The 10,071-nt window shown below is 35.9% G+C and overlaps 1 long non-coding RNA gene across 6 annotated transcripts; it reads right to left on the reverse strand.

Moving 5' to 3' along the window:
- Positions 1 to 1,786: 1,786 nt before the first annotated feature.
- Positions 1,787 to 8,164, reverse strand: LOC127879686 (uncharacterized). Of its 6 annotated transcripts, XR_008049210.1 has the most exons (7): positions 7,950 to 8,164; positions 7,656 to 7,739; positions 7,050 to 7,490; positions 3,720 to 6,870; positions 3,394 to 3,495; positions 3,202 to 3,261; positions 1,787 to 3,037 (listed from the first exon to the last, which is right to left on the reverse strand). It is a non-coding gene; the product is annotated as an uncharacterized LOC127879686 (long non-coding RNA). The 6 variants fall into 6 exon arrangements; XR_008049207.1 differs by having other exon boundaries at positions 7,050 to 7,739; XR_008049209.1 differs by having other exon boundaries at positions 7,656 to 8,164.
- Between the last annotated feature and the right edge of the window lie 1,907 nt (positions 8,165 to 10,071).

Consider the following 10,071-nt stretch of genomic DNA (forward strand, 5'->3'; position numbering starts at 1 on the left):
AAAATAACACACGCCATTTATATTTTCATGTTTATCGGTAAAAATATTTAAACCTTGTTATTTTTCGCCCATTTTATCATTTTTACTTCATAATTATATACGTGAAAAAGCAATTCATTTTTTTATTGTAAGGGACGACCGTCGGTAGGCACTAATGATAATCATTTTCTATGTATGTATGTATGTATGTTTAGTTCGATCAAATAATTTAAGCCCCGCACAACAGCAGCAGCACTTTCTGCCTCTCACAATTAATCTTTTGCTTCATTATAAACGAAAATATTTCCATATGCCAGTGTTCTTGCCAGGTTAGTGTCCAAAAGCAATAACTATCCGAAAGTAGATGTGTTTGAATCTGTAATCGCAAGTCACGTTTCTCATGCTGCACTATTAACCGAGCTACACCATTTTCACATTTTCTTTTGCTATAAATCTTAGCAACTCGAAATCGAGCCTATGGGTATTTGGTCCCGCGAAAAAATTAATTGCGTAGGAGTGTGAGTCATTTCAGCGTTGGATTGTTATTGCATGCCTATTATCAGCGAATGTTCAAACGGTTCATTTCAATCGTGAGTGTAGCAAGTCGAAATCGAACCTATGGGCATTTGGTCCCGATGTAGACATTATGCTTCAAAACATTGAAATCGTATTTCAATTTTGCAACCGTAAAGGTCGACCGTTTACATTTTATGAAAGCACTCATGCAGCTGCTATTAACTCCCTTTCCAAAGCTACTCTTAATAGAGCCTAGTGGTATTATGGTTAAGGATAGGATGATGAATATTGCTATTGAGCAGCGAGTAGTATTCGTGTTATAACCAAAGCCGGGACTTGCACCCAGATTTCTTCTCCCTCGAAGAAGGAAAAGCGTTCTGCTTTGAACTACTTTGGTTTTGTAAACACGTTTCATACAAGCTGCAGAGTGTAGTTTTGCTATGATTTGTGTACTGACTCGTGACCGTTTCTCCTATTTGAGTACAAGAAATGTCGCTTTACCACTAAATGTTTGTTTAACTTACTGTCGTTTCAAAATGGGAACATTCGTATTGTTCTGTACAAACATTTGAGTTGTTGAGTTTCGAATACGGCTGTATTGTAGCGAAACGTTTCAGATCGGGATAAAACTACATGCAACTTTTAACGCAAAATTGCTTTGCACAATTTCAAACTTCATGATCATACATCGAAAGTTATGAAACTGCGTATATAGTTTTTATTTATTTTGCTAGCGAAATTTTAACATTTCATTGAATAACGCAAGTTTATGGCCATGTGGTGAATGTCATGAAAGTCGCTTAAACTGATGTATATACTTTTTCATCATATCATCTCAAATGGAAAGTCAAAATAATCCCTAAACGTCATTTATGTAGTGTGTTTTGTTCGTATATTCTACAAGCGCAATATAAAGCCTAAATACTGTTGAACGTTTATGTTAATGTGCCTCACTGAAAGACAAGTTATACCAATAACGAACCGTTGTACAAAATGTGTATGCAGTCAAAAGCGAGTAACTGCTTTACGTTTACGAGTCACTCAATGTAAGTCTCAACACGAGTAGTTCGTAAGGCGCAATTAATGTTCAACGCAACATTGAGTAGCATAGTTTGTTGCCATATGGAAAATATCTTATATCGGTTAGTCATTCATATAGTTTTTTTTATCATTTTACCTCAAATTCAAGTTTGAAAGTTTTTTGCTTTGTACGTTTGCAAGCTAGTGGTGTCACTCGGCGTTTTCACGGACTTGTGACCGTTCCTCTTGTCTGAGTACAAGAGAAGTCGCCTTCCCACCCCAGCCCTAGCAGACTTAAACCTAACAATTTGAACAATGCGTGTTATCAACCGGTTGGTAGCCTTATCAAATGCCATCGCGTCCTCGGACTCGCATACGCATCGACCCACGTCAGGTTCTAAAGCTTGCGGGCAATAATGAGTGTCCCTCGCGATAGATTGAGGAGCCTTGCCAGAGTATAACGACAGCATGGATAACACATGTTAGAACCGAAAACCGAGGCGTTTCCCCTCAAGTGCTATCGGTTCGCTTCGCAACTTGTGGAGTCGGTCTATTGACACCTACATACCTCGGTCGCCCATACTCAGTCAATTAACCGCTGTTGTCTTTCTGCTTGCCAAATAGCAGTCAAAACAACCTTACAGTGATCTAGCCAGATTGGAAACTACGAGCGAAAACTAACTCGCCCAAGCGAGTGACCCGCTCCCGATTCGAGCAAAACCTCACCTAAGCACTATCGACCCAAAAAACGCCAGTAACACTGCTCCGTTACTAGGGAGCCTTGCTAGTCAACACAAGTAATTTGCAATCCTGGCTAGAGCAATGAGTATATTCGGACTGGTGTACCACCATGTGATTGTCTGCGTCTAAATTGTTGGTATTTGATACTTAGAGTCTCTTGTGCCAAAGTAGAGACTGAATATTTGTTTTATAAATCAAGCAATCATTTACTGGTTGGTAGTTCTAACAGTGCGTCAAAATAAGCACCGTGAAAACATTTTAGCACCGAAATACCGAGGTGTTTACCCCCAAGTGCTATCAGTGCGCTTCACACTTGTGGAGTCTTAAACCCCTCGGCCGCCCAAACACAGTTAATGACTGTTAATGTTTATTTTTTGTTTGATTTTGGTATTGCATAGTTAATACATTGTTAATACACAAACACATACATCAATACATCAATATTGCTGGCCAGCACAATAAAACAAGGAAAAAAAAGGTAGGAGAACAATCTCCTTTATTTTTCATGTAAAAACATAAACATAAACATACACACTGTCAACACTTGCCACTTGCAACACCGAGTTCGTTTCAGTGCAGAATGTACACATTTTTCGATCGACACATATTCGCAATGTTACATGGATTCACAAAGTTACATGGATTCACAAAGTTGCACTGATGTCCATACGCGGGCCAATGTTCGAGTTATCGGTGCGATGGACCCACGGTTTTGTCGCAGCTGTACGCCACACGTATGTATTGACTACTCGGTGTCCACATCAAGGTTTGTATATTGGCACTGAAAATAGAAAAGCAAATTGTGTTAAACAGTAAACGATGAAAGTAAACAGCCTGAAATGATAAAAACATGCATGTGTAATATACCATGTATCAAATAAAATAGTAAACACAAACTGCTAAAGAAAAACACACAACTCTACCAACTGTTTAACTGATACTTACTTTTTTGTTTTGTGTTGCATGTTCAGGCGCCTTTCTGTCACTGCTCGTCTAGCAGTACAGCTGAAATGAAATAGAAAGCATGATCAGAAACTTTCATTGTAATTGTACAACTTACAATTTATGTGCACAATTTTGCATTTAAGTATAACATACAGTAAAACAATTTCAATCAATTGTTCAACTAATACTCACTTTTTTGTTGTGTTGTTTCCACAAAGGCGCCTTGTTGTCACTGCTCGCCTGGTAGTAAAGCTGACTCGTCAAGTAGTAGAGAACACTCGTCTAGCAGTAAAGCTGAAATGAAATCGAAAGCATGATTAGAAACTTTTGAATGTGTTTGTACAACTTACAATTTATAAACACAATATTGAACTGTAACAGTAAACATGAAACAGATAACAATTTTACTTACCTATGTTGTCTTCGCTGAAATACAAAAGTCATGTTCATAGCAATCATAGCATATTAACACACAATGAATACAACTCAAAACTTTTAGTCAGAAACTCAGTACTTACTTTGTATTTTGTATCCAATCCCTCTGCGGGCAATCTTCTTCAGTCCACAATCGAGCTGAAATCAAGACTCAATGCATACATGTAAATTTTGCCAAATAACAAACAGAACTGTGAACCAAAACTTTAACTAAACAAAACTAACTTTTCAACTGTAATGGTACTCACCTCTGGCAACTGAAATCATACAGACATTTTGCATAGCACAATACATTTTTAGTTTGAAGATAAGAATGATTTATGAACATTTTACTTACACAAAGCATAAATATAAAAGACATGCTATGATGAAAAAAACAATATGTATACAAAATTATACATAAAAAAACACACTATACTTACCATTGCTGACCTGAAATTGAAAAAAGCACATTTTGTATAGCAGAATACAAGTCATCAAAACAGTTCAATATGAAAATTAAAGAAAGTTAGTGTACTTACCACAGGCTACTGAAATGAAAAACAGACATTTTGCATAGCAGTATACAAGTCATCAAAACAGTTCAATATGAAATTATAGAAAGTATGTGTACTTACCACAGCCATACTGAAATGAAAAAAACATTAAGCATTGCATAGCAGTATACACATCATCAAAACAGTTCAATATGAAAATTAAAGAAGGCAATTGTACTTACCAACAGGCTACTGAAAAAAATACATTAAGCATTGCATAGTAGAATACAAGTCATCAAAACAGTTCAATATGAAAATTAAAGAAAGTTTGTGTACTTACCACAGCCATACTGAAATGAAAAAGAAACACATTTTACAATGCAAAATACAGGTCATCAAAACAGTTCAATATGAAAGGCAATTGTACTTACCACAGCCATACTGAAATGAAAAAGAAACACATTTTACAATGCAGAATACAGGTCATCAAAACAATTCACTATGAAATTATAGAAAGTTAGTGTACTTACCAACAGGCTACTGAAATGAAAAAAACATTAGGCATTGCATAGTAGTATACAAGTCATCAAAACAGTTCAATATGAAAATTAAAGAAAGTTAGTGTACTTACCACAGGATACTGAAATGAAAAACAGACATTTTACAATGCAGAATACAGGTCATAAAAACAGTTCAATATTAAATTATAGAAAGTTTGTGTACTTACCACAGCCATACTGGAATGAAAAAAAACATTTAGCAATGCACAATAATCAAGACTTACCTAGCTGATCTTGAATCATTCTCTGTTTCTCAACTTCTCAGTTGTCCAAAAGTCTGCTCTGTAACGACCCACCATTCCAATCTGAAAAATAGTTAAGCATAACAAAGCACAAAACAAACCAAAAGAATAGTTTACTTACCTCATATTTTGTGCAGGTTTTCAACAGCCAATTTTCTTCTTGAAACCTGTATTCGTCTCTTTTTTGACCCACTGTGGAACAGTCACAGCAATGTAAGTCTGAAACATAGAAGGGCATAACAACATAACATACAAACCAGTATATTTGTTTTGACTTACCTCGTGGCTAGAGTCGAGACACAGCTGCTGAATTTCTTTTCTGTCTCAAGCTGTCAAAACATCTCTGCAACATCTTTGCAATTGAAACCTGAAACAGAGTAAAACAGAGAAACATTTTGTATACAATATAGTAAACACTTACCTTGTTATAGGCCTGAGTTGCAGCAGTGATTCTTTCTTGAAATCTTCTTCTTTTCCATCACTGCGTGAGAGACCTGAAAAATAGCATGCAGTGCAAAACACATGAGTTAAATTAAACCAAAATTTTGTTTCTACTTACCTTGCTTCTGTAGAGTTGAATCACAGTAGTAGAATTCCTTCTTCAAACACATTTCTCTGTCTACACCAGGAACTTGAATCTGAAACAGAGAAAAGCATCACATCAAATTGTACAGCTCAAGTGCATTCATTCAATGCTTACCTACTTTCTGTTGAGTTGGTTCACAGCAGATGAAATCCTTATTCACTGTTGGCACTGCTATGAGACCATTTCTGCATGTGAAATCTGAAACAGAGTAAAGCAAAGTATGCATGGTAAAAATCAAACCAACAATTGTAACACTTACCCTGTTTGCATGTCCCATTCACTTTCTCAGCAATGTTCCTCTTCTTGAATCGTCTTCGTCGCTGACTACAAGTACACCTGAAACATAGCATGCACAAAACATACCATATAAAAACAAAATACAAGTGTTCATACTAAAATGAAACACACTTACCTTTCTGCTTTGCTCAGCTCTGTTCGACTGTCAACTCTTCATGTCATGTCATACCTGAAACGAACTAAATCAAAACATGCATAGCACACTATCATTGATAAAATATTGAAACAATTGTATGCTTCATAGCTGTGTTTTTTCCACTTTACATCACAGACAGCTGGCGATCACAAAAGTAAAGACATTTTTGTACTACTCAAACATTAAGCTCACATTCACGAACACCAACCGACAGAGTTGTTATAGAGTGATAATCCCTAAAACTGTAAAAAAGAATCGAAATCAGTTTTCATTCATCATGATTTATTGAAACAAATGTATACTACAATACTCACCACAGCTCACTGAAATGAAATAGAAATGTTAACAGCATGCAAACAAATGTTAACCAATATCAAATCATCTATAATAAATATCAACAAAAGCATTTCGATACACATAGTAAGTGTTCACCATCATAGTACATCATCAGTTAGTTCGACATCCCACGGTTGCTCAAGTGTAAGTACTGGCTAGCATTTACCCTTTTCAGTAAACCGTCACACATCAGCATTTTTAGACACAAGTACTGATAGATTCTACCCTTGCTATCATCTTTCACAGACTTCTATGAGTACACAACTGAAAAATATAAAACGTTTGTACTCACTGTTTGGCAGCTCCAAGAAACACGTCTGTACTGCTTGCCATCTGGACATCAACTGAAACAAAACATCTGAAAACACACATACATTTTAAACGTTTTTGAACAAAAATCAACACAGAGCAGAGCTAAGCTGCAGCAGTTAATCTTTCTTAAAATTGAATTCTCCATCTCTGCATAGCACACATGAAAAATAGCATAACATCACATTACAGCAGTCAATGAAAACAAAAATTTGATCGACTTACCTTGCTTCTGTAGAGTTGAGTAACAGACGTGGAAATCTTCTTCCATGTGTAAACCAGTGACTCGAATCTGAAATAAAGTAAAGAACACATTGTACAACTCAAATCAATGAATTAAAACTTACCTTACTTTTGATGAATTGTGTCTCAGCAGTTGAAATCCTGTTTAATTTCTGCATGTGAAATCTGAAACAGAGCAAAGCAAAGTATGCATGGTAAAAATCAAACAAAAACACAGGTTCAACTTACCCTTTGTATGTTCCATCCACTTTCTGACCTATGGTCCTCTTCTTGAATCGTCTTCGTCTCTAACTGCAAGTACACCTGAAACATAAAAGCATGCACAAAACATCCCATATAACAACTATTTGTACTTACCATATGATTGCTTTTCTGTTCAGGTCAGCTTGAAAACCCATCACTGCCAACAGCATCTGAAAAATAGTACAACACCAACAAACAAACAAACAAACATAACATATCATAAAAACAGTTTAACACAACAGATATGAGAGCTCTCGCAACCACGTCTGTTCTGTTCGACTGTCCAAAAGCAAGTGACAGTACTTCAATTCACTAACATTGAGAAATTCTAAACTTACCTTCAAGGCTTGTTGAGTAGCTCCAAAAACAAGACTGCTTGGCTCCACTGTTCACTCCAACTGTCATATCATCACTGGATAAGCACTCCTGAAATGTATTAAAACAAAACATGCATAGAACAAACATTCAGTCAAAAGTACTTACCTTTCACTTTGTCACTGCCCTGTGCTCAACTCCAGTCAGCATGACATCTCTGCTTGAAAGTCTGAAACATATAAAAACATGCAATGCAAAACAAACATAGTTACTTACCTTCTAGCATATTGTTGGAGCTCCAGAAAACACGACTGTTCACTCCAGCTGCCAGACTTGAACTGCCAGCACACATCTGAAAATCTGAACAAAGCATTCATGTTCATACTTTACTAGCCGTACAATTAAAGTTACTGACATACTCATCATCCAAAATAGAGTACACGAAAAGCTAGCTAGGTTTACCTCTGTTCATGTGTAATACACCAAATGAAACCATGATGATAAAGTAACTCACTTTATCTCTTCTTTTGTCAAAATACAAGTGTTCATAGTGGAATGAAACAGACTTACCTTTTCGTTTCCCAGCTCTGTTCAAATCATGTCAGGTTTTCATCTCATGTCAAATCTGAAACGAACTAAATCAAAACATGCATAGTATACAATCATTGATAAAATTTCGAAACATTTGTATGCTTCATAGCTCTGTGTATTTTCACTTTACAGATCACGGACAGCTGGCGACCACAAAAGCGAAAACATTTTTGTACTACTCAAACATTGCTGTATTAAGCTCACTCTCATGAACACCAACCGACAGAGTTGCTATAGACTTATAATCCCTAAAACTGTACAATAAGAATCAAAAGCAGTTTTCAGTCATAATCTTTTATTGAATTCTATACATATGCACTACAATCTACAGTACTCACCACAGCACCCTGAAATGAAATAGAAATGTTACAGCATGCAAATACAATTTAAGCAATATCATATCATTTATCTACTATGTTTGCAAATTTTTTTCAATCATATGTTCGTTTCCCCAAAGAAGCTCATATTCTGTTCCACCATCATACACCATCATCGCTAATCACAACATATCGACACTATATCAGTACTGAGTAATTTCTACCCAACGCATTACACTTCTATACAAGTAAACCTGTACAAAACGAATCGAAATCAGTTTTCATTCATCATGATTTATTGAAACAAATTTATACTACAATACTCACCACAGCCCCCTGAAATGAATAGAAATGTTACAGCATGCAAATACAATTTAATCAATATCATACATATCAACAAAAGCGATTCAATACATTGTCATTTAATATTTTTTGCAACATTTTTCCATCATATGTTCGCTTCCTCAAAATAGCTCAATGAATATTCTGTTCCACCATCATCCACTATTATCGCTCATCACAACATATCGACACTGTATCAGCACTGAGTAATTTCTACCCAACACATTACAACCATCATACATCATCACGCAACTTGTAAACAGTAAAACGAAAAAAATTTGTACTCACGTTTTTTGTAGACAGCAGCTCGATGAACACGTCCGCACAGCTCGACATCTGAACCTCAACTGACAGTCAATCGCTTGACACCCCAACATAAATTTAATTATTCACAACAGTCAGGGCTTAAAAAAACACGTCCGATCAGTCCGATGTCAAAACTTAAAGTGAAGTCAAGTCGTTCAAAAAAATTAATGTAAGTCAAACATTTCATATATAACGCTCACAAAAGTTCGTTGTCAGTCCATACTAAACGTTCAAGAGTATGATTTCATTTCACAACTCAAGTCAAAGTCAAGTTGTTATCTCATAACAATAACCTAACACTTCAGTCATCCAGTCATTCAACAACCTGAGTACCAAGTCGCTATTCTATAACGCGAAGTCAATTTTACTCTCAAAGTACAAGTCAGTAAAACTCAAAACTTTTCATCAATAGTCAGAGCTCACGAAAGTACGTCCGTCTTCGTCAACGTTCAAAAGTGAACTGAAACTTTTTAATCGTAAAAATATTTCAAAGTCAAATTTTTTTCATAGCTCACAAAAACAAGTCTGTCTTTGTCAAAGACCATCAGTCAACTAAGATTCTGTCGTAGTAAAAAAAATTTAAAAGTCAAAACTTTTTTCAGAGCGCTTTAAAAACACGTCCGTATTGGTCAATGTCCAAGCCGCAACTGAGCGTTTTTTACCCGCGCAGTTCAAATTATAATTAGGTCACGACGTCGAGAGCTTCGAAAAACACGTCCGAACCCTTCAACGACCAAACGAAGAATGACAGAAAAGCACATGGAAAATGTTTATTCTTCATGATTTGAGTTACGATCGAATGTGTATTTGATGACAAATCTAAAAATCATACTTACCATGCAAAAATCCTACAAATATTGACTTTGTGATGATATTTTTTCATGACCATACAAGCCGAAATATTCACACTCACAGCTTAAATGGGCATAAAAATTGATAAGCACGAGTCCGTACAATCCATCCAGTATTTCCTTCGAGTTAAAGCAAATCCATGGTCTTTAGGTCTCAAATTTTGTTATGAGGCGTACTCAACGCAGATTTTTATAGTCAATGTTAAAACGACAAAAGGCGAGTATATAAAAAAATCTAGTCAAACATAGATTTACTAACCTATCATTCTGAAATAATCCTAGATC

Source organism: Dreissena polymorpha, chromosome 4, assembly GCF_020536995.1.
Source record: "Dreissena polymorpha isolate Duluth1 chromosome 4, UMN_Dpol_1.0, whole genome shotgun sequence".
In the NCBI taxonomy this organism is placed as follows: domain Eukaryota; kingdom Metazoa; phylum Mollusca; class Bivalvia; order Myida; family Dreissenidae; genus Dreissena; species Dreissena polymorpha.